The following is a 25,438-nucleotide window of genomic DNA, read 5'->3' as shown; positions in this document are numbered from 1 at the left end:
TAGTGACAAATGAAACAGGCAAGTGGTGGACTCAGGTTTATACAGGCCTAGAGGAATAGTAATAGGTCACTTAACCCATCAAGAATTCAATGATTGTCTAGTGACCCAACTCCATAAAAAGGCCTTGAAAAACAACAAAGAATACAGCACAGGAACAGGCCTTTCAGCCCTCCAAGCTTGCACTGACACATTTTGCCCCTCCATACTAAAACCGTCTTCATTCTCAGGATCCATATCCATCTATTCCCCTTCCTATTCATGCATTCGTCCAGGTGCTTCTTGAATACTACTATTGTGTCTGTTTCCACCACGTCCTCTGGCAGCTTGTTCCAGGCACTTACCACCCTTTGTGCAAAAAAAATGTGTCTTGCACATCTCTTTTACACTCTCTTGCCCACTGCCTCCCCCTCTCCTCCCCAAACCCTTCACCCCCATCCCTTAACCCCGTACCTTGAACTGGTGTCCTTTAGTAATTGGCCCCTCTATCTTGGCAAAAAGCCCTATACTTTCCACTCTAAACACATCACTCACAATCTTATAAACTTCTATCAGGTCGCCCCTTAACCTCCTGCATTCCAGTGAATAAAAGCCCAGTCTATCCAACTTTTCTTCATCAATAAAATCTCCCATACCAGGCAACTTCTTGGTAAACCTTTTCTGTACCCTCTCCAAACCATCCACATCCTTCTGGTACTGTAGTGACCAGAACTGTACACAATATTCTAAGTGTGGCTGAACCAAAGTTCTATAATGCTGCAGCATAACTCGACTATCCTTATACTCGATGCCCCTTCCAATGAAGGCAAGTGTGCCATAGGACTTTTTTACAATCTTAACTCCCTGCACTGCCACCTTTAGTAGTCTGTGGATCTGCACACCCAGATCCTTCTGCATATCAATACTTCAAAGGGTTTTACCATTCATAGTATAATCTCCACCTATATGTCACCTCCCAAAATGCGTCACCTCACATTTGTCCAGATTAAACTCCATCTGCCATTTTTTTCTGCCCATGCCTCCAACTGATCTATATCCTGCTGTATCCTCTGAGAATCGTTCTCAGTATTCACAACTCCACCAAACTTTGTATCATTCGCAAACTTACCAATTAGACAAGCCACATTTTCCGCCAAATCATTTATGTAGATCACAAACAGCAGAGGTCCCAGCAATGATCCCTGTGGACCACCACTAGTCACAATCCTCCATTCCAAAAAGTATCCTTCCATCACTACACTCTGTCTTCTATGACTAAGCCAGTTCTGTATCCATTTTGCCAGCTCACCCCGATACCATGTGACTTCACTCTTTGTGCCAGACTGCCATGAGGGACCATGTCAAAGGCTTTACTGAAGTCCATGCAAACAACATCAACCACTTTTCCCTTAGGAGAGTGGGAGGTTAGGAGAGTGGGCAAAGAAGTGACTGATGGAGTACAACATGGGAACGTGTGAGGCCTTGCACTTTTGTAGCAAGAATAGAGGCATGGACTATTTTCTAAATGGGGAAAAAAATTCAGATATCTGAAATGCAAAGAGACTTGGGAGTTCTAGTCCAGAATTCTCTCAAGGTAAACTTGCAGGTTAAGAAGGCAAATGCAACAGTAGCATTTATTTTGAGATGACTTGAATATAAAAGCAGGGACGTACTTCAGAGGGTCTATAAAGGCTCTGGTCAGACCACATTTGGAGTATTGTGTGTAGTTTTGGGCCCCATATCTCAGGAAGGATGTATTGGCCCTGGAGTGGGTTCAGAAGAGGTTCACAAGAATGGTCCTAGGAATGAAAACCTTCGCAAATGAGAAATGTTTGAGGACTCTGGGTCTACACCCGGTGGAGTTTAGAAGGATGAGGGGGGCATCTAATAGAAACTTACTGACTACTGAGTGGCCTGGACAGAGTGAATGTTGGGAAGACGTTTCCATTGGTAGGAGAGACTAGGACCTCAGAGCACAGCCTTAGAATAAAGGGAAGACTTTTTGGAACAGAGAAACTTCTTCAGCCAGAGAGTGGTGAATCTACGGAATTCACTGCCACAGAGGACTATGGAGGCCAGGTCATTCAACATAGTTAAGGCAGAGATAAATAGGTTCTTGATTGTCTAGGGGATCAAATGTTACAGGAAGAAAGCAGGAGAATGGGGTTGAGAAACATATCAGCAATGATTGAATGGTGGAGCAGACACAATGGGCTGAATGGCCTAATTTCAGCTCCTATGTCTCATGGACCTCCCCGCACAAATCCATACTGTCTGATGCTAATAAATCCATTTGCTTCTAAATGCAATAGATCCTGTCCCTGAAGTTTTTCTAATAATTTGTGTATCACTGACATGAGGCTCCCAGGCCTGTAATTTCCTGGATTATCCCTGTGACCCCTCTTAAGCAATGGGACAGTATTGTCTGTTCTCCAGTCCTCTGGAATCTCACCTGTAGCCACAGAGGATACAAAGATATCTATTATGTCTTTGTCCCATGCCCCTTAATAATGCAGTATAATGGAAAACTAACACATTTATATTGATGATTCTCGTCTAATATCAGCAAAGCAGGGCAAAAAAAAAATCATATGATCAAGACTTGGGGATGAGCAATAGAGAAAAACATTAGAGACATTTTGGTAAAATTACTAACATAGCACAAATGAAGATTTACAGAAACACACAAGAGCGAGAAAGAATTGCTATAAGTTGGAGGCTGAGGAGTGACCTTGTAGAGGTTTATAAAATCATGAGGGACATGGATAGGGCAAATAGACAAAGTCTTTTCCCTGGGGTGGGGGGAAGTCCAGAACTAGAGGGCTTAGACTTAGTATGAGAGGGGAAAGATTTAAAAGGTACCTAAGGGGCAGAAGGTGGTGTATGTATAGAATGAGCTGCCAGAGTAAGTGGAGGAGGCTGATACAATTACAACAATTAAAAGTCATCTGGATGGGTATATGAATAGGAAGGGTTTAAGAGGGATATGGCCCAAGTGCTTGCAAATGGGACTAGATTAATTTAGGATATCTGGTCGGCCAAGAGGAGTTGGACTGAAGGTTCTGTTTCCATGCTGTTCATCGCTATGACAAGCTCGAGGCCTAACAGACTCAGCAGCAGAGGTCTACCCATCAGAGCAGTCTCTAACAGTGCAATACATCCAACACCCAGGTGAGTATAGAATCCATTGAGCTTTCAGTCTATAAGAAACCACAATCTATCGACATATCTGCAGTAGTCCAAAGCATGGTCACAGCAGGGTTCTCTCAAAGCAACTAGATTTGTTTCACATCTTAAAATTTCACAATTAAAATTTAAAACTAAACTTGCATCAGATGATATTTGAGGAAGTGTTCTAAGCTTTGTACTTTATATCTTGAGACTCTTCAAACAATGGAAATAGAATGGATAAAGAAAAACTACCAGTTCTGCTTAATGACCTGAAAACCTCTATGAAAACAGCCTTTAAACTATGGTTTTGCTGGTGTACAAACCTAGTTTCTGTAATGGAGAGGCTGAACAAGAAATAAAAAGGCTTCTACAGCACATGACACACAACTAAAAACCACAGCCACCCACCACAAAACAAGTCAGTGTTAGAACCTGAATTTGCTTCCGGGCATAACTGACTAGGACCCAAATTCACATATTACTGAATAGAATCTAAATGCAAAGACTGCAGAAGTACACAGCAGTGAATCGAGGAGTGTTTCCACATTCTATTGAAGCTGTTTGCCTTATGACCTACACAGATTCTCTCCCCCCACTCACTGACTATGGAGTTTTGGCATCAGACACGTACCACTATCACATCATCATCATGGCACATCTCTGATCCACTTAGAATACAGTTCTCCACTCTGTACTGCACCTTACACTGCACCAATACCTTCCATTGTAACGTTGCTGCCAGCTATCTGTCTGCAGTAGTTTGCTTTTACTTATTCAGAGAGAATGCGATGGAGATTGAAGAACAGGGAGATCAGCTACAGTCTTTCAAGGAGACAAATAAGGGCATTAATCAGGAGCATCATCACCTTCACTATGACAGAGCAGAGCAGTATCAAACCAAGCAGGACACAATCAATTCCCAATTCCAATAGATCGAACTGAGCGAAGGATCATTCACTGACTAAATTTGTTACTACTCAAATTTCAAGGAGCCCCTGTTCATTTTTTGAAGCACATGCTACTTACTTTCATGCTGTTTTCTTCATGTTTAGTGTATGTGGTCAGGGTTAACATATTCAATACTTCAAAGGATTTCCAATATGTAATGCTCCCACATTGAACAAAGAGATAATGACATACTACTGCAGGGCAATTGGGAAAGAGTTGCACTTCCTTAGATAGTGTTCTAACATAGTACGATGCCAAAGTTTGGTAGCCTGTATAGCTTGATTCTTGTAATCAAGACTGGTGATGATGTAAAGTAGCAATTTAGTTATAAATGGTGATACAGTGGCTAACACTGCTACTTCACAGTGCTAGAGATCTGGGTTCAATTCCACTCTTGAGCGAATGTCTGTGTGGAGTTTGCACATTCGCCAAATGTCTGCGTGGGTTTCCTCCGGGTGCCCCAGTTACCTTTCACAGGCCAAAGATACGCAGGTTAAGAGGATTAGCCATCCTAAATTGCCTATAATATTCAGGGATTTACAGGCTAGGTGAATTAGCCATGTGGAGTTACATGGATTGGGGAGGTCTGGGTCTCACAGTGTACATTGCACAAATCTATTTGTGGGTTGGCAGTGATTGACCAGAGGACAGCTTGGTGGGAATCCTGGAAGGTCCCAACATTTTCTGCCACTGGCAAGCACAATGGCAGCTCCACTGGGGCCTTTTGCATTCATAACAAAACTTTTAAAAAATTTTCATTCACAGGGCATCACTGGCGAGGCCAGCATTTATTGCCTACCCCTAATTGCCCATAGGGTAGTTAAGAATCAACCATATTGCTGTGGGTCTGGAGTCACATGTAGATCAGACTGCAAAAGGAAGGCAGATTTCTTCCCTAAAGGACTTTAGTGAACCAGATGGGTTTTTCCAACAATCAACAATGGAGTCACCTTCATCATTAGACTCTTACTTCCAGATATTACTGAGTTCAAATTCCACCATCTGCTGTGCCGAGATTTGAGTCCAGATCCTGGGTCTCTGGATCAACAGTCTAGCAGTAATACCACTAGACCATTGCCTCCCGAGGAGCAAGGAAGAATTGTTAGAGATAACTTGCTACAGCTCATTGAAACCCTCCATGAGCTGCTCCGAAATAGAGGTTTAGGCAATTTTTGTAAAATTCAGTCCACTATCTCATTACTTGAAAAGAAACTCAACTACTCTACCCTACTGACAGTCATGGCCAAGACCACTCATGACATGTCTGACTTTGAAAAGTAATAGACTTTTACTTCAGGTTCACCCGACAGAATTACAATGTAAAGAGTACAGATGATGATGCAAAATAATTTTTAAAAACATCATCCTTTGTTAATTCTCTTCATAGTCCTCGATGAAGGTTCTAAATAGTAAGGTTTCTGTCCATTTCTTCGCTGAATGAGTCAACCTTTTCTTTTCAAAAATCAACAGTGAATTACAGTAAGCCTGTACCAGAGAAAATAAATTACACCCTCTTTGATGTTTATCCAGTAAGAATGGAAATGTTTTTTAAAAACTCACAACATATCAGGTTGTCAAACATCATTAGGACTAAAACACGTAGGATGCTTGTGAACAAAGAATTTTCACCTGGCATTTAGCAAGGTGAAAAATCAGGATTAAGCTAAATCCTGCTATAGGTTCACTGAATCCAATGTCTGTATGGAGTGACTGTCAAGTTTGCAATGGCAAGCCTTCCCCATAAATTGGCTAGGCTACAGCTGAAAGGGTGTGATAGAGACAGCCACCTATAATACACTTACAGGTACAGGATGGCAGCAGTTCCAAAAGGTTAAAGTTCACTGCAGAATGGGACAATGGGGATGGCAGAAAAGTGGATGACTATTCTAAGGACCTGGTGAGAAAAGTGCCTTTTTAGTGCTGATGTATTGGCAAAATGTGCATGAAAGAAGAGTTCCCTTCACTGGACCATACTGCACACGCACATATTCTTGGAAAGAGTCATCAACTGAGCAAATATCGACTTAGTACTTTACTGTAGATGAAGAAGCAATTTGCCCATAGAAGTAGCAAAACACAGATATTGCTTGAGGATCATCAAGTATAGTCTCGTCAAGGATGGAGTTAGGAAGTGCTATTCCATGGGGCATATCACAAAGCATTCTGCAGAAGAACTGGCTATTTTGGTTACAATCTATGTCATTCGGTACAGACAGAGTTAATGGCAACACCAAGGACCAGTGAATAACTGTTCAGACATACAGACTAAAATGCATTTCTAGTTTGAGAGATTTCTCAATACTTCAGTTGCCTAAATATTCTAGATTTTCCAAGGGCTCTGTTTCTTTTTCAAAAAATTGCAGATCATATTAACTGCAGCACAGTTATGACATTGATTGTTTCTTGGATAACACTTCAGCTGCATATTACATATTCTATGGTCAGACATGATGGAAATATCAAGTAACTGCAAAATCCTTTCACTTCACATGGATCATTAAGTTGATGCAATAATTTCTGATGTGTTCTATTTGCAATACCCTGCTTTCAAACAAACTGAAGAAACGTTTGATGCCTTATGTAATTAATGCTTCCTTCCAGAAAAAAAAAGTGATTAACTTATTTCCCCTTGGAGACACAAGTATTTGATGTGTACTTGGCAGTGGGCTGATGTGTTAAAAGCATTCTGCAGTGGGTCAGATTGATCCTGCAGCAAAAACATCTTCATGCTGTAGTGACTTTCACTTCTATGGTATAGTCCATTCCTGCTCCATATATTTGCTTCCCCCCCTCAGCTTACCAAACCTGCTTACTAGGTAGATAGTAAGAGATCAGCTCTGATCTGCCAGACAGATGGGAAAGGCTCTTGATATGTAGGTTTTAGAACAGAATAGATAAAATAGCTTGGGTGTTGTTACACATTAAGGGACTGGTCTTCAATTTATAATGAAATTTAACTATACAACTGTAAATATGATAAAATCTACACACACTTAATAGGAACTCAAATAATAATCTTCTTATCAGAAACTGACTTGAGTGGAAAAGACTTTACCTATATCTGTTTAATACAGGTGAGTTTGCGCACTCTATGTACCTCACTCAGGCTCATGAACTTCACTAAAGGTCATAATTTGCTATGTACCCCATGTTGGTGAGCCATGAACTTGCCATGAATATGTTTCACAAAATTCAGGTCACAGTGAGTGGGTCCCATGGGAGCAATATCTGGCATAGATAAAGGTTTGTTTAATGGACAGGAAGCTAAGAATTGTGCTGAATGGGAAATTTTTCAAATAGACAGGCAAAACTAGAGGACTATATTTTATATCAATGGCTTAGACAGAGGCAGGGAGTAATGCCAAAATTTGCTGATGACTGAAAGCTCAGTATGAATACAAGTTACAAGGACAATGACAGGTGACATGGACAAGTTAAGAGAGTAGTAATGGGTTGGCAGACAGAAGTGGTAGCAATACTGGACATGTCAGATCCCTGGCTTGACAGATCCTATGTTTCACTTTTGCAACTGACAAGTGTGGTGATTAGTCACTAAAAAACATTTCACATGAAGCTGCAGGTGTTCTTTAACAATGGAACATAACTTTTTTTTCTTTTATGTAGTGAAGTTATGATAGAGAATATGTACAGATATAGGAAAGAGTGAGGACTGCAGATGCTGGAGACCAGAGTTGAAAAGTGTGGCGCTGGAAAAGTGCAGCAGGCCAGGCAGCATCCGAGGAGCAGGATTCTTGAAGAAGGGCTTATGCCCGAAACGTCGATTCTCCTGCTCCTCGGATGCTGCCTGGCCTGCTGCGCTTTTCCAGCACCACACTTTTCAACCATATGTACAGATATGACAGCTGGAAAAATCTGAACAAATAAACAGCAAAACAAGAATCTTCCAGTTCTAACAAAGTTAAGATTTCTATACAATATCTCCTGGTTTGTAAACTCTCCAAAACTAAAATAGTTTGGCTGAGGTTACTGGTTCCTCTGAACTATAACTACTAGGAGAAAACTTTCTCCCTTCTGTACTATAACTGCTAGGAGAAAACTTTCTCCCTTCTGTACTGAATTCTTCGTTTTTCTGAAATGAAAACAGAAATTACTGGAGAAATTCAGCAGGTCTGGCAGCATCTGTGAAGATAAATCAGTGACATTGTATCCAATAATACTACAGATGTCCTCTTAGAAATTTGATTGTAGTGATTTGTTTTTTTGGGTTGATGTTCCTAGCTAACTATCCCAAATTATTTTCTGACTAGTTTTTAAAAACAATTAAAGTCACAGAACTGAAATACACCCACCTACCGATGTTTAAAATCCGAGAGCCAAAGATAAACATATGATACCCATATTATGCTTTGTGCTGAAAGGTGTGAGTGAGAGGTTACCTACTTTGCCTGTAAAACTAGAAAATCAGAATAGTTTTTAATGGAGATGATACTCGTAAATATAGAGGTTCAAACAAACTTGGATGCGCTCATACAAAAAACAAAATGTTGGCACATAGATACAGCAAGTAATTAGAAAAACAAATGTTGGCTCATATTGCAAAGGGACTAAAGTACAGGGATTAAAAAAAGTCTTGCTCTATTTGAACATGGTTCTGGTGAGATTGCAGATAAAGTATCATGAACAATTTTCATTGTTTTTAATTTCAAAAGCATACTTTATTCATAAAAGATACATACAGTCACTAAAGCAGTTTGGTTCTGTACTTTTCATGACCATGTTTAAGGATCAAAGGCAGTATAGTGAAAGTTCATCAGATTGATTCCTGGGATGGTAGAGTTGATCAAGGAGAGGCTGGGTTTATGTTAACTGGGTTTATATTAACTGAAGCTTAGAAGAGTGACAAATGATTTCATATGAATATTCAAGATCATAAAGGTGTCTAAGTGTAGATACGAAGATGCTGTTTCCCTTGGTTGGGTAATCTTGAAGATAGAAGCACAGTTCAGAAAAAGTGGCCAATCATTTAAGACTGAGATGAGGAGAAATTTCTTCACTCAATGGGTTGTGACTCTTTGGAACACCAGAGGACCAGGAATGCACTGTTATTCAATATATTCAAGATGGGATTGACTGGTTTCTGGTCAGTCAAGTGATCAAGGGTCAAGGGCAAAAATGGGTAAATAGGATCAAAGCCAGGATCAGTCATAATCATAATGGATGAGGGAACAGGAGTGATGAGCCATATGATCTTCCACTGCTCCTACTTGTGTTTTTACCTAGTAGTTACTATATACAACCACGGTATACACTCATGTAAAAGTCATACTTTTTAAGAATAAAGTTATGGGGTCAACCCTTAAATGGATACTACTTTTAAGGTGCTGAAATTCCTGCTACAGTCCAAAATACCATCTCATTAGCAGAAGCCCAACTGATCTCTAAATGAATAAAGTAAAAAAATGTTGATCTGTTATCTGTGAAGTAGGGTCAACGTTTACATGAGATATATGGAAAATTCCAGATTTTTTGGCCAAAGTAGGGGGTCAACTTTTACATGAGATCGATTTTTACTCATGCATATATGGTACATTTACTGCCAACTACAATAAACCTCTCAATTCAAAAAACAAGTCTGTGGGACAAGAATGTGAAACACATGTAATCAAACTAGCACATTGATAGTTTCCTGACTCAGAATTGACAACTCCCTTGTGATAGGCTTGAAGAGCCATTATATTTGAAGTCTAACTGGACTTTGTGATTTAACTAAAGTATAGTTAATGCCTGTTTCATATCAGAGGTCATTGAATTAGATCTTTAATTTGTCCAATTTTTTTTAAATGACGAGGAAACTCTGGCAGATCCTATAACTGTCAGCACAATCTGTTTTACACCTGGATCTAAATCAGGTTTGATCAATGAGACATTTCATTACATGACTTTCCACTTTCAACTGGCCAGCTGAATGGCTCCAGCCATTGGTCACTCAATCTTCATCCCGGTGTTGCATTATCTTCCCACACCAATTTTATTGTTATCAGTCAGAAAATTATCTGCAGCACTTTTGAAATTAATAAATTAACATGTTCAAGTAAAAAGAATTTTTTTTTTTAACAGCCTCCATTGCTTTTCTCCCAGATTGCTTGCAATATTGCCCCCAAATTAAATAGTAGACACCAGGGCAAGCCCACATGTAAATACAAAATCTATCTCAATATTCTTATTTGAGCAAAAACTTTAAATTTGTTGCATCTCCAGTGGTGAAGACTGCTATGTATTTACCAGTTTGCTGTACATCTTAGATGTCTGATTTATCTCAGACCAATGCAGAAATCATATCATTTCTAATACAACTGCCTTATTTATAGAACTTTAAACCTCAGAACTCTCAGGGTTTTCTACATACGTGGTCTCAAAATCTGAGCTTCACAGAGCTTTCCATGGTATTTCTACAATCTCCTCACTGCTTTTTCATTTCACTCACAGGCTTAATCAATCAAGTATAAGGCAGCAGATCAGGGAACCAATAAGAAAATGAAATACAGGTCAGTCAAACCGTTGAAAATAACGAATAGTGCAACGAATGTCTCGCTCCTATGTTAGCTCAAAGGTTGTGCAGTAAGAATTTCATGGAAACATAGATGATAGTACAAGCAGTTCAAAAAGCCCATTATGCTGCATTTATAATTTGTTGGCATTGTTAAAATCCTGTAAATTTACAAGATTAGCAAAAAGTTAATTGTTGTTTGTGACAAGAGTTAAATATCTTACTTTATTAGCATTACAGTACAGCTCTCAATACAGTCAAGGTGCCTCAGGCATGAATACTCTAGTATCTTGGAAGGTTACTCCAGCACCTTTTTCTAAATACAAAGAAAGAAAAAGGCCTGGATTACCCATTTCAGTACCTTTGATGCACATCAAGGATATTTATGTGGAAAGCATGAAGTTTCAACATTAAGGTTTTTTTTAATCACTTTCTTAGCTTTCAGGTAAGTGTGCACTCAGTCATCCCCTTTCCTGTTGCTCTTTTTTCATCCTTATTGATATTACCATTATTCCTCTACTTTCACCTCAAGCTCCAAATACTATTCTCCCCACTGCTCCACCTTACAATGAAATGTACTGCATTACAATATCGCCATCAAGGACTCATTTTTTCTCATGTTCTGTAAAATGTGGAATTTCTTCCCCTGCAATGTGCAAGTTTTAAAACACACCACCTCTTGACTTATTCCTTCTTCACTCCTACTCTTTGATCATTGACCTTTCAGCACCATTTCTGAAAGCAAAACCTTTTTAACAGGTATAAAACAAATTTTCTCATTCCAATGTTTGCGTCTGATCTCTAATAATGAAAAAATTATAAATGCTGTGTTAATTCTGTTCTAAAATTGTTATAAAAGTTGCATCATTTTAGGATGCTGGTTGAGCAAATCCCTCCTTGTCAATGTGCAACATTAGTAAAATGTTCAAATGGTATAAATGTCAGTCTTTTTCATTTTACCTGGGCGGCACGGTGACTCAGTGGTTAGCACTGCTGCCTCACAGCACTAGGGTCCCAGGGTCGATTCCAGCCTCTGTCGACTGTCTGTGTGGAGTTTGCACATTCTCCCAGTGTCTGCGTGGGTTTTCTCCGGGTGCTCCGGTTTCCTCCCACAATCCAAAGATGTCAGGTGAATTGGCCATGCTAAATTGCCCATAGCGTTAGGTGTATTAGTCAGAGGGAAACGGGTCTGGATGGGTTGCTCTTCGGAGGGTCAGTGTGGACTGGTTGGGCCAAAGGGTCTGTTTCCCCACTGTAGGGAACCTAATCTAATCTGACCACTGTTCAAAATCCTGATCGTCCGCCAAAACTGAAGAATAGTCATTGAGACTCAAAACAGTAGCTTGTTCCTTCTCCATGGATGCTGCCTGACCCGCTGTGATTCCCAGCACTTTTTCTTTTCAGTACAAACTCCAACATCTGCAGTAATTTGCTCCTCATTGTCTACCAGTGCATTACCATCTCCACTGCCCCAAAAATAAAATCATGACTTCACCTCGGAAGAACTCAAAAGTCTTTCTTTTAAATTAACCTTTTTTTTTCTAATCAGCCTGTGCAGAGACGTTATTACACTATCTCTGGAGCGGGTGGGACTTGAACCCAGGTCTCTTAGTTTAGGGGTAGCGATATTACCAGTGCACCCACAATTCTCTGTGGTCAGATTTCTTACAGCTGACTTTCCAAAAGAGCATGCTTCACGTGTTTGTCTTCGATAGATTACATGGTGATGTTTTATCTTTATCTCATTATCACAGAGTGGTGCTTAATTCTACTTTGCCACAGTGTAAGGTTATTGTGTGCTTACTGGAAATGGCTCTGACATGGACTGTACTCGTCCCCTGAGAGTTTTAAGAGGATGTGTGGAAGTGCAATCTTGTGTCATTTCGTAAAAATAGATGAAGATAGTTTTGGTGGATTTTGTATGCATGAATGAAAATGAAATTTTATTGTATGTTACGTAAGAAAAACTGAATTCTTGCCACGTCAGCAGTGATAGCTATCTCACTTCGGACAGTTGTGGGCTTAAGTCCAATTCCAAAGACTTGAGCACAGAATCTTAGCTGACACTCTACTGCAGTACTGGGCAGGTGCTGTGTTGTTGGAGGCGCTGTCTTTTAGCTGATACATTAGAAACAAAACCTGTCTTTCTCGTGCAGCCAGGTCAAAGAATAGTCATTCCCTCCCGCAAATATTTATCTCTGCTAAGGTCAGAGTGTTCTGGTCATTATTACCCTCCTATTTGTGGAAGCTTGCTTTATTGAGATTGCTAGGGGCAACTTTTCTGGAACACTTCCTACATTATAGCAACAACGAAACCTGAAAAGACTTCACTGACTGTTCAGCACCTCAGGGTGTCTTGAGAATATGAAAGGTATTACATTTTCCTTGGTTCACCCCAAATATGTTGAGATCCAATGTAAAACCAGCAATGACTTTAATACATGTACTATAAATAAATCAATGGCAAGGCCATTGTGAAATTGTTCATCACTTGGTTTACAGGAATTCTGATTACAGCGTGGAAACAGGCCACTCGGCCCAACAAGTCCACACCGACCCTCCGAAGATTAACTCATCCAGACCCATTTCCTTCTGACTAATGGACCTAACACTATGGGCAATTTAGCATGGCCAATTCACCTGACCTGAACATCTTTGGTTGAGAGAGAAAACAGGAGCACCTGGAGAAAACCCACGCAGACACAGGGAGAATGTGCAAACTCCACACAGACAGTCACCCAAGGCTGGAATTGAACCTGGGAACCTGATGCTGTGAGGTAGCAGTGCTAACCACTGAGCCACCGTGCCACCCGCTAATATTTATGGCATTCAATTTCATGACAAAGCTCTCTTACAACTAAAGGTAAGTTAAATTAAAAACACCATAGTGGCAACATTTAGTTCTGCTATTGTTTAGCAAAGTTAACTGTCTAAAGTTTATGTAGTGGAATAATAACGATAATAATGCTTTTCCTGTTGAAGTCTATCTCAGACAACATTAATATAAAAACATACAACCTCTTTCTTACGGTGGTTGTGAATTACTCTTTAAAAATAATTACTCCTTCCTCTATAATTTGCAAGTTTTAGCCTCAAGAGTATTCCCTTAAACTCCTCTTCCGTCCTGGTTCAACTTCCTTCTCCAACATCAACTAGCACCTTGAACCCAATTACACAAGTAGAATTTATTTCTTAAAGCTTCACAAGCATTTGAGCAAGCTCTCAGACTGAGGTTTAAATAGAATCTAACAATACAATGCACAATGCTTTAACTTTTTCCAAACAAAATAATGAAAATTTCGAGAAACCAAATGCAAAATCCTGGCCCAAATTTTTCCTTTTCACTTTACCAAGGTCAAAATATTACACACTGCACTTTTCTCCCAGTATGGACTTCTAGTACAGACAACTCTAAAATGAATAAATAAATTTTTATATAATATTATTAAAAGTTCAGCATGACCTCTTACAAATTCAAGACCACATGTCCATTATTACCAAGAACAATCTTTCATATCAAATGTTGCTTACCAGGGGCCTTTTATGGTGGAAATTGATGCATAACAGCCTTTAAAAGGAAATAAATTAGCAATAATAAAATAACTTAATGGAAAGGGTATGTTAAAGGGGCAGGGATATAGAATTAAATGAATAAATCATGTAATTTGGTCATTATTTAAGAGCTTTGGTGGGTGTCTTCTGTTTACGAACTGACTGCATTATCTTACCACAATTGCTACGTTTCAGAACTACGTTTCACAAGTTTATTGAAATGAACTGCACCACTGCAAGTCTTTCAAGTGCACTTTCAGTGTAGCAGAACAGACATGGGAGGTAAAAAGTCTCCTTCTGTGCTGAAAAAGGCTGTGATTCTATTAATGACCAGAATGGCATTTAATCAATCTGTGTGGGTTGAACTTTACAGTTCCTTGGAGACGGTCATTAGGTTAGTTTTCTTTCAATCTCATCAGAAGTACCATGCCACAAACATTTGGGGACTGGCCAGCAGCTGTACAAACTTCCTGTCCTGTGTGTTTAACTCTCTTCCTGAGCTGGAGGACACATTGTCCATCTTGGGGAAAAAAATACTGCATCAAACTGTCCATCAGTGACAGCTGAACACGGAATAACAGATTGTGAACTTTCCAACTCTCACTTTAAATATTTTATTCTTAAACACTAAGTAGACAAATATTGAGAAGTTCCACTCATTTTGCACTTGAATAGCTATAACTCAGAGTGTGCAAACAATACCAGCACAAATGTCCTGGAAAAAGCTTGAATAAAAACAGTGGCTATTCCACCTAACTGATGCACTTCTTTCCATCTCATCTCTGTTTCATACCCAGAGATAAACACAACTTTTCAAGATTTCAGAAAGCCTCTAGAGCTCATAGCACAACAAATCAAGCCCCAGTCCAAAGACTTGAGCACTAGACTCTGGATTGCAATTCCAATAATGATGAATGAGACTTTTAAATGGAGGTCTCTTCTTTCTCTCAGACCCCAGTTCAAAGAACAGCAGGAGATTTCTCTCCAGGGTCTTTAGTCATTTCTCTATCACCACCAGAGGCAGAGACAGAAATCACTGGATCTGGTGCTGCTCCTGAACAGGGAATCCACCATCAGCCCCCTGAGCTCTGCACAGCAAACGCTAGCCCATCCTCAACCTGAGCACAGTGAGCCCTGTAGGAACAAATTGCTGCAGAATCTGTGCTGAAAGCAACAAATGCTGAAGAACACAGTGGATTAGATAGCATCCATGGAGAGCGCGAGCAAACTAACGTTTCAAGTCTAGATGGCTCATCTGAAGTGAAGTGAGCAGCACTTATGCTATAGTTTTGGGGGAGAGAGCAGGCAGGATGTGGGTGGTAGGGTGTAGGGTGCTGTTGGAGAAAAGATGTTGACAGTTCAGATTAAGTGATTGGAATGTGAGAAAAATGTGTCTAACTGCCAGACCAAGAGAAGACAGTTCCACCTGAATGGGGTGAGGGGAGAGAGGACATAGTGACAGAGAATGCAACAAGTGAAAAGAAAGGGAAGAAATGGGAGTTGGTTCACAATTGAAGGTGTTGAACTCGGTATTAAGTCAAGAAGGTAGTAAAGTGCCTAGTCTGAAGATGAGATGTTGTTCCTCCAGTTTGCCCTGTCATTCAATGGAACATTGCAGCATATTGAGGACAGACGGGTGGGCATGTGAGCAGGACACTGTGTTAAAATGACTGGCTACAGGAAGGTCAGGGTCCTGCTTGTGTACAGACCCCGTGCTGTCTTGGGTTCTGGATAGAGTCATACAGCAAGGAAACAGGTCCTTCAGCCCAATTCGTCCATGCTGACCAGACTTCCCAAACTAACGTAGTCCCATTTGCCTGCTTCGTTCCATATCTCTCAAAACCTTTCCTGTCCTAAAGTCTTTTTAATGTAAGAGGTTACTGGGCCCTGGTTTATTTTCCTGCCCTGGTCCTTGATCAGGACCCAAAGACACAAAAACAGATGACCTGGATATTCTCATATTACCGATGGTGAGAGGTTACTTTGTGAAAAAATGGCCGTGATCTTCCCCGCTTTAAACAACAAGTAGACATCAGTAAAAGTGCTTCATTGGATAGGAAATGTTTTGTGATGTCTGATGTTTGTGACTAGGTTATAATGCAAATTCCTTGGCTTTTCCTTTTTTTTAAAAAAAAGAAAAGGGGCCACACAGCTTCTTGCAAACTTCCCAGCAGACCTTGCAAGTTAAAATGGGGCTCAGGTTTGTGACATTTGTTGCCTTCATATTCCATGTGAAAGCCTTTCCCCGACAGCAATTTATAAAAAAAAATTCATTGACAGGACTTGGGCATCATTGGCTAGGCCAGCATTCAATGCCAATTCCTAATTGCCCAGAGAGCTGTTAAGAGTCAACCACATTACTGTGGGTTCAGAATTACATGGAGGAGACAACGGGGACTGCAGATGCTGGAGGAACCAGAGTTGATAAAGTGTGGTGCTGGAAAAGGCACAGGTCAGACAGCATCCGAGGGGCAAGAGAATCGCGTTTTGGACAGGACCCTTCTCGGGAGGGTTACAGTTACATGGAGGCCAGACCAGGTAAGGATGGCAACTTCTTCCCTAAAAGGGCATGAGAGATCCAGATAACCAGCAGTGGGTTTCATGGCCAAAAATAGACTCTTCATTCCAGATTCTTTATTGGATCAGAAAATATTAACCCAAAATATCAGAGGAGTCTCTGGATTAATAGTCTAGCAATAATACCACTAGGCCACTGCCTTCCTCCAATAACAGTGTACTTCCCATTGTACAGATCACAAGATTCTTGACGGTCAGGTTATTTGTTACTTTCTCTTTGTTATTCATCAGGTTTGGTCCTGCACGACATCTTGCAAATGTTCAAGATCCCGACATTCCAAAGGCTCTTATCCCACAATTCTGTTGAATCATAAATTATGGGCGGCACGGTGGCACAGTGGTTAGCACTGCTGCCTCACAGCGCCAGAGACCCGGGTTCAATTCCCACCTCAGGCGACTGACTGTGTGGAGTTTGCACGTTCTCCCCGTGTCTGCGTGGGTTTCCTCTCGGTGCTCCGGTTTCCTCCCACCATCCAAAGATGTGCAGGGTCAGGTGAATTGGCCATACTAATTTGCCTGTAGTGTTAGGTAAGGGGTAAATGTAGGGGTATGGGTGGGTTTCGCTTCGGCGGGTCAGTGTGGACTTGTTGGGCCGAAGGGTCTGTTTCCATCCTGTAATCTAATCTAATCTAATCTAATCTAATCTATGTGGAACAATGAGCGCTGAAAAATATTTTTGATCAAAATGGTTTAACATTGAAGATGACTCTGGAGTAGGTGGTACTCACGTCTGAATTTGGCTGCGTTGCGCTGAAAAAGTCCAAGCGCAATTCAGGAGCAACTCTAGTCCTGGTTTTTCTCAGTTTTCCCGCAGAGGGCTGTTGAAGCTGGGTCATTGGGTTGAACAAGGACGAATTTTTATTCGTAAGGGAATTAAGGGATATGGGGAAAAGGCAGGAAGGTGGAATTGAGGACAATCAGGTCACGACCTCATTGAATGGTGGAGCAGACTCAATAGTCTGAACAGCCTACTTCTGTTCCTACATTTTATGATATGCTAACTTGCTTCACTTGGATCCACATTATTTACAGAAAAGGCAAAAGCAGCTGAACTGGGGACGTACTGAAAATTTCCAACTCAAAGAATGATCGTGAGTGTGAGCTGTTCGGATGTGGGTGTGAGTTGCCTACAGAGAGCACTATGAGTGCAGATGCAATGTGCATTGTCTTGAGGAGAGCTATGCAGAGTACAGGAGCATACAGCAAGGAAAGCAGACACTGAGGAAATCCATGATGCAGCAGCTTTTGAGCAGAAAGTTTTAAAGTCAGGTCAGCAAAAATGGAGGATTGTGATCCCTAGTGAAATTTACTATGGTTTGTTGAATTCCTGGATTATGAATGTCTGGGGTGGGGAAGTTGATGTGAAATCTATGGGATCTGCCTTAATTTCATTTATATTTTGCTTTGGGGTGAGAGGGGCTTGATCACACCCTATTACCGGTGTATACCACATGCTAAATCTGCATGTTAGACTGCATTCCAAACCCATGACTACTATCATCTTGGGCAGCAGATACACGGGAACACCACCACCTTCAGGTTCCTCTCCAGGCTTCTCACCATCCTGACTTAGAACTCTAATGTCACTTGCACATTGTCACTGGGTCAAGATCCTGGAATTCTCTTCCGAACAACACTGTGGGTGCCCCTACATCCCAAGGACTGCAGCGGTTCAAGGAGACAACACCACTATCTCCAGGGCTGTTAAAGATGCGCAATAAACACTGAGCTCGCCAGCAATGCCCACATTCCATTAACATGTTTTTTAAAAACCCGCATTGCTTAGTCAGAAATCACGCTGCAGAAACAGGGGGATAAACATTCAGAGTTAGAACCTGGTGCAGGCGTAAATTCAAAATCACACACAGAATTTTCTCATGATCCTGATTCATGTGGAATAAGTTTTGAATTTTCGCAAGTGCCAGGAGAGAGAAGGGAGTTCAGTCACTGCCAATTAACACTCTAATTAAAGCTCCTTCAGGAGCTGGTTAAGACAGGGTGCCCCGTTCTTACAAAACAAAATAAGGGACATGTTGACAGTAGTACCATGGGGGGGTTGGTACTGGGTATTGTTGGTGACCATGACAGAAAAGTTGGGGATGACTGTAAGAAGGGAGCATGACCTGGGAATTTGGGATGCTGGTGATCACTGCTTCTACTGGAGATGGGCCACTCATAATGCACATGCTGACAAAGTAAAACAAGAGGCTCATTCTTCCACAGCCTGTCCGAGAAATAAGGGATAAGTGGCATCCCTTTAGAGGAATTTTGGTCTTCCTGTTTTGGGAAAGTTGTTGTTAAACTTGCAAGTGTGCAGAAAAAACTTACAAGGATGTTGCTGGTACTGGACAGTCTAAGCCACAGGTAGAGGCTGGAGCTTCAGAGGCTGAGGGGTGACCTTACAGAGGTTTATAAATTCATGAAGGACACGGATTGGGTAAAGAGCCAAGTTCTTTTCCCCAGGATGGGGGAGTCCAAAAATATAGGGCATAGTTTTAAGGTGAGAAGGTAACAATTTAAAAGGGATTTGGGGCAACTTTTTCATATAGAGGGTGGTGTGTGGATGAGCTGCCAGCGGAAATGGTGGAGGCTGGTACAATGACAAAATTTAAAAGGATAGGTACATGAATAGGAAGGGTTTAGAGGGATAAAGGCCAAATACTGGAAAATGGGACTAGATCAGTTTAGGATATCTAGTTGGCTTGGACAAATTAGACCGAAGGTTCTGTTTTCATGTTGCACATCTCTGTAACCGGAGAAACAGCCAAAATAGTGAACGATCCTCCAAAATAGAGAACCGTTGATCACCCTGTATTAAGGGGCTCGTGCAAACCTGATTAGAGTTCTCAACCTTTATTTTATTGAGTCTGTGCATGCTGGTGTCCATCTGTACACAGCTGTCAGATTTGTTGTAATGCTATCCGAAATGTCCTCCACATGTAAATCAATTTGACCTTTCCTGGATTTTCTCGTACCAGTTCCAGCACTCTACTGTTATCCAGCCTCCACGGCCACTCCCTTCACTCCCAGTGTTGCTGGTCTTGAAGAAGCTGCCGGTGCTCTTCAAAGTACAAAGTTAAACCAAGTTGTACTCCAACAGGTCTATTTGGAAGTACAAGCTTTTGGAGCGCTTCTCCTTCATCAGGTGCAGGAACACACAATCTTCTTGGAGATCCTCTCCACACTGAGCCAGCAGTTGGTGGTGTCGACGTACAGGTAGCGCTCTCTAATTCGGTGCCAAACTAGGCTCCTGCGCACTTAAATTCAATTGACATAGCAACTTAGCTCAGTTGTGTGGGCATGACCCAGAATTAACCTTTAATCAGTGCGGAAAACCTGTGTCCATTACAATTTTTCATGTCCTCAGGGTATCCCTGCACTTCACACTAAATTACAACTGGAAGCCTGGTCATTGTCCTGCAAACACTCAATGAAATGGAAGCCATATTTGATGCAGGCAGAACTTAGGCAATCACTGACTAATGTGTCACATCTGCAGTAACTGAGCACGTGCAAGCAAAGCCACACTCTTGTTGCGCATGTCGGCTTAAATACAGATCATTTTGAAGTAAATGAGCTGAAAATATGATTTGGATGAAGGACTTAGTTGCAATTTTTATGAAATCAACAAAACAGAAAAATATTGCCGATACTCTCTCAGGTCTTTTGATATCAGCAGGTGTGTTTGTAAATCAAGAAGAAATTTGCTTTAAATTACTCCTTTCTCCCCGAATTAATTCATTTATTTTATTCAGCTCTCAGTAGATAGAATTTAAAATAACAACTTCCTTAATTCTGGGCCGCCATATCCCATGAATGAATACATGAAAGGGGGTGGCATGGTGGATCAGTGGTTTGCACTGCTGCCTCAGTCTTGGGTGATATGTGGAGCTTGTCTACCCTTGTCTGCATACGTTTCCTCTGGGTACTCCAGTTTCCACCCACAATTCAAAGGTGTGCAGATTAGGTCGATTTGCCATGCTAAATTGCCCATAGTCTGTAGGCTGGGTGGATTAGCTAAAGGAAATGTAGGATTACAGGGATAGGGTGTGAATGGAATTGTCTTCTGAGGGTCAGTGTGGACCCAATGGGCCAAATGACCTGCTTCCACACTGTAGGGATTCTATGATTCTGCATGTTGAAAAATTCACTTCAAATGTTAGATTTAGTTCTTCATTCACTTTCATAGCTGTCAGTTTTTCTAATAAATAATCCTCAATGCACACATAAATCAGACAAACAGCTGAATTGTCCTTCTCCTGTTTAAATACTGGATCGCTTATATTTGTAAGTTATGAAAGTAATTCAAACTTTCAGCATTTTCCACAGGAAAAGCAGTTCCAATACTTCAATATTAATCTTGGTTCCTGGGATGAAGGGGTTGACTTTTCAAGAACAAATAAATAGGTTAGGCCTTTGTTAGTCACAAAGATGTGCAGGGTCAGGTGAATTGGCCATGCTAAATTGCCCGTAGTGTTAGGTAAATGTAGGGGTATGGTTAGGTTGCGCTTCGGCTGGTCGGTGTGGAATTGTTGGGCCGAAGGGCCTGTTTCCACACTGTAATCTCATCTAATCTAATGTTTATTCACTAGAGATGATGGGGAGATGCTGGTGTTGGACTATGGTCGACGAAGTTAAAAATCACACAACACCAGGTTATAGCCCAGCAGGTTTATTTGGAAGTAGTAGTTTTCAGAGCGTTACTCCTTCATCAGGGAGCTGTGATAGCTACCTGACGAAGGAGCAGCACTCCAAAAACTAATACTTCCAAATGAACCTTCTGGACTAAGATCTGGTGTTGTGTGATTTTTAACTCATCAGAAGTGAGAAGAATGAGGGGTGACAAGCAAGATCTTGAGGGGCTTGGCAAGATAGATGTTGAGATATTCCCACAACTGAGGTATCTCGAACCAGGAGACATAGTTACAGAATAAGGCGACACTCATTTAAGACTGAGATACAAAGGAATTTCTTCCCCTAAGTTGATGGTTGTAATTTTCTGACCCAGAGAGTTGTGGAGGGTACATCACTGAAAATATTTAAAGAGGTGATAGATTTTTGTTTTAAATATCAGGGAATTGGAGGCTATGCTGAGCTGGCATGAATGGGGAGGTGAGGCCTGCGAAAGGTCAGCAATGATCGTGTTGAATGGTGGGACAGGCTTTGGGGGCCAAATAGACTCATGCTTTTACTCTTATTTCTTATGATCTAATGTTCTAATGCTTCTGTACTTTGGTATGATACTTTGCCCAGTGAAATCCTCCTTAGCCAGTTGACAAACTTTGTTGGGGTTATTCTGATGATCAGGTAAAAATAATGATTTGGAGATGCCGGTGTTGGACTGGGGTGTACAAAATTAAAAATCGCACACAATCAGGTTGTCAACCACCTGATGAAGGAGCAGCGCTCCGAAAGCTAGTGCTTCCAATTAAACCTGTTGGACTATAACTTGGTATTGTGTGATTTTTAATCAGATAAAAATAATTGCTTATTCTTTTCAATTCTCTAAATGTTCTAATTTTTCTATGCTTTTTGTTTTTCCATTTGGTACACACCTTGTTTGGTGCTTTTCCAGTAAGACCCAACATGTCTTGACATCGGAGGCTTAATTTCTGAAGAATACATATCCTCTCTGTATTAGATACAGTGAAGTCATTTGGTATTAAACCTGGTTTTCTTTGTTCTACGATCATCTTGAATGCTGCTGTCTGTTTTAGATAGGCTGCTACTTTGATACTTTTCACTTAGCATTCTCCTACAGGTTACATTCAGACAGCTTGATCTTTTTTCTAACCTCTCCAAACTCTTTGTTGACAAACTGATATTCTGGAATCTCGTTCATCTCAGACACCTGAGTTTTATAGATTATTAGAATGATAATTTCCACAACTGGAGATTTACTCATTCTATGGTTTACTTTTGTACATTTTCAATGTTAACCACTTCACTAGACTTGTCTGACATGACTGACGTGTAGCATTTTATCTCAAATAACCTCATTGTTTATATTGAAACTGACACCAATGGTAAACAACTTCAGTACAATTCCTACATTTTTCATCCAGAAAGTTAACACAAAGTTTACATTAACTTTATATGGAGTGGTGAAACACCATCCATTAATACCTTTAATCAATATATTCTTAACCAGCATACCTTCCAGAGAGAGGATTTGTCACCTGTCATTGTCAGTGATCGGATTGACCCTGTAACCCAAGAAGTATTAATTCTGCACTAGACAAAAGGTGATTTGATCATAAGAAATAGGAGCAGGAGTAGGTCAGTTATTGCATTGAGCCTGCTCTGTTCATAGATTAGGTCATGGCTGATCAAATTGTGGCTTGACTGTCACTTTCCTGTTTGTCACACTTCATTGTTGACTCCCTTGTTGAGCATGTTTAACTCAGTCTTGAATATAATCAGTGACACAATCGCCACTGGAGTCTGCGGAAGGAAGTTCCAAAGACAGATGACTCTTTGAAAGAAGGAATTCCTCCATCTTAAATGGAATCTTCCTTTTTTAAATGGTACCCTTCATTCAAGTTTACCTCATGGATGGAGGTATTCTTCCGGCAACCTCAGAGCTCCAATCAATTTTCCCAAATGCAATTCTCCTTTCACTAAACCATACTGACTTCGCCAGATTGAATTATGATCTTCTACATGTCTTTCTACCACTAATTAACAACAGATTCTATTATTTTCCCAATGACAGACGTTACGCTAAGGGACCTGCGGCTTGCACTTTCCGTCCTGCTCCATTCTTGAATGGTGGCATTACATTTCTGGTTTCCCAGCATGCCTTCCAGAGGCTGGGAAATTTTGGAAGATTATAATTAATGCAATACTATCTTTTCAGCCACTTGCTTTAAGAGCCTAAGATGCAGGCTAGATGACGTGTCAACCTTTAGTCCCATTAAAATTTCTCCTTAGTTTTTCTCCAGGGACAGTGATTGTTTAACTTCCTTCCTCCCTCCCTGTTCACTCTATTTTGGGGAAAATTTCTGGGTTTTTTTGTTCAAAGCCTCAGCCATTTTCTTGTCTCCCATCTTTAACTCACAGTCACACTCTCCAGGAAACAAGTGCTTATTTTAGCTCCTGTCTTCCTATATAATTTTAGATGATTTTCCTGTCTATTTTCATACTTCTTGCTAATTTTATCTTGTATTCTAATTTATGTCTGTTTGTGATGCTTTAGCTATCCTTTCCTGTTTTCTATATTATTCCTATCTTCCTAACTGCCACAAATCCTGGTAGCTTTGTACATTTTATTTTTAATTTGATACCATCCTTAACTTTTATACTTAGGTTCAGATGAGACATCCTTCTCATTGTCTTTTTCAATTTCAATGGAATATATCTTTGTCACAATTTATGACATATCACCTTGAATGTTTACCACTGCTTATCTACCATATTACCTTTTAACCTATTTCCCCCAAGACACTTTAGCCAACCTTATCTCCAAATCATTCTAATTACCTTTACTTATGTTTAAAATCTGAGTTTCAGACCCAAATTCCTCACCATCATTTGGGAGCACAGAACTTGCTGAAGCAGAAACATGTTGCCAAATGTTTTCATCTTGCAGTCATCAGGACAAATACAACAATACCAAGTTTCAGATGAACAAAACATATTTATTACAGGAGAAAAAAGTACTGATTCATTGACAAGTTGACTCTAACTAGGTACAGTATCACCAAGAAGAAAGCAACAGGGAACTATCGGTAAGTAAAACAAAACAAGGCTACTTTTATATGCAAAAAAAAGGTTCCTTTTTCTGTCTGCCTCACACCATACAGTCCAAACTAACTTTACATTATCAACAAACTTGGACACATTACAGTTTCCATTAATGACTTGGGCAAAGAGTAAACAATTAAGAATATTTTGGCATTCCACTAGTTACAATATATTGTTTGTACATTATAACCACTATTGTGAAATTATTTTGTTTCATCCCCATCCCTTTTAACTTTTGCTCCAATTACTTAAATTTCCATTGATTTGATGACCAGTCGATTACCACTGATCTCATCCCACATTTTTAACATCAATTCTTTCACAAATCTTTTACAATTTTTAAGCACTGAAACCATGGTCCAAGAATGACCTTAGCTGCTGACAAGGTGGAAGTTATGCCCCAGCTGTCACTACTGCCGATCACTAAAATGCCGCACCAACTGGGGATTAGAGACACACTGGGTCATGAGGCAAAATAATGACAGTGATAAAGCAGAAGAATGTGGATTATGGCAGAAATGCAGATAAGTAAAATAGCAGTAATACTGAGAGACAGATGGCAGCAGGGACTGCAAGCAGATTGTATGGGACGTGTAAACATGGGAGGGATAGATCTCTGCAATTCAACTAAATTGAGCTGATGGGATCATGTAGTAGTCAAAGCAGTTCATGTCTTCATCGAAATAACCTGATTTAGAGGTGCCATGTTGGACTGGGGTGTACAAAGTTAAAAATCACACAATACCCAGTTATAGTCCAACAGGTTTATTTGGAAGCACTGCTCCTTCATCAGGTGGTTGTGGAGTATATAAGCACTCCGAAAGCTGGTGCTTCCAAATAAACTGTTGGGCTACAAGCAGGTGTTTTGTGATTTTAACTCCAAATAACCTGTTGCACAGAATCACTCTCTTAAGTGCACGGAGTAGAGAGAGAGGTAGACAGAGAGGTAGAGAGAGAGGG

The 25,438-nt window shown here is 40.5% G+C and overlaps 1 protein-coding gene across 3 annotated transcripts in view; it reads right to left on the bottom strand.

Moving 5' to 3' along the window:
* fam171a2a (family with sequence similarity 171 member A2a) overlaps window positions 1–25,438 on the bottom strand; it is a 310,310-nt gene that overhangs the window by 131,069 nt on the left and 153,803 nt on the right. The gene's annotated exons all lie outside the window — the stretch shown is intronic.

This window comes from Chiloscyllium plagiosum, chromosome 33, assembly GCF_004010195.1.
Source record: "Chiloscyllium plagiosum isolate BGI_BamShark_2017 chromosome 33, ASM401019v2, whole genome shotgun sequence".
Lineage (NCBI taxonomy): Eukaryota > Metazoa > Chordata > Chondrichthyes > Orectolobiformes > Hemiscylliidae > Chiloscyllium > Chiloscyllium plagiosum.
This window is presented reverse-complemented; position numbering and strand designations above follow the sequence as displayed.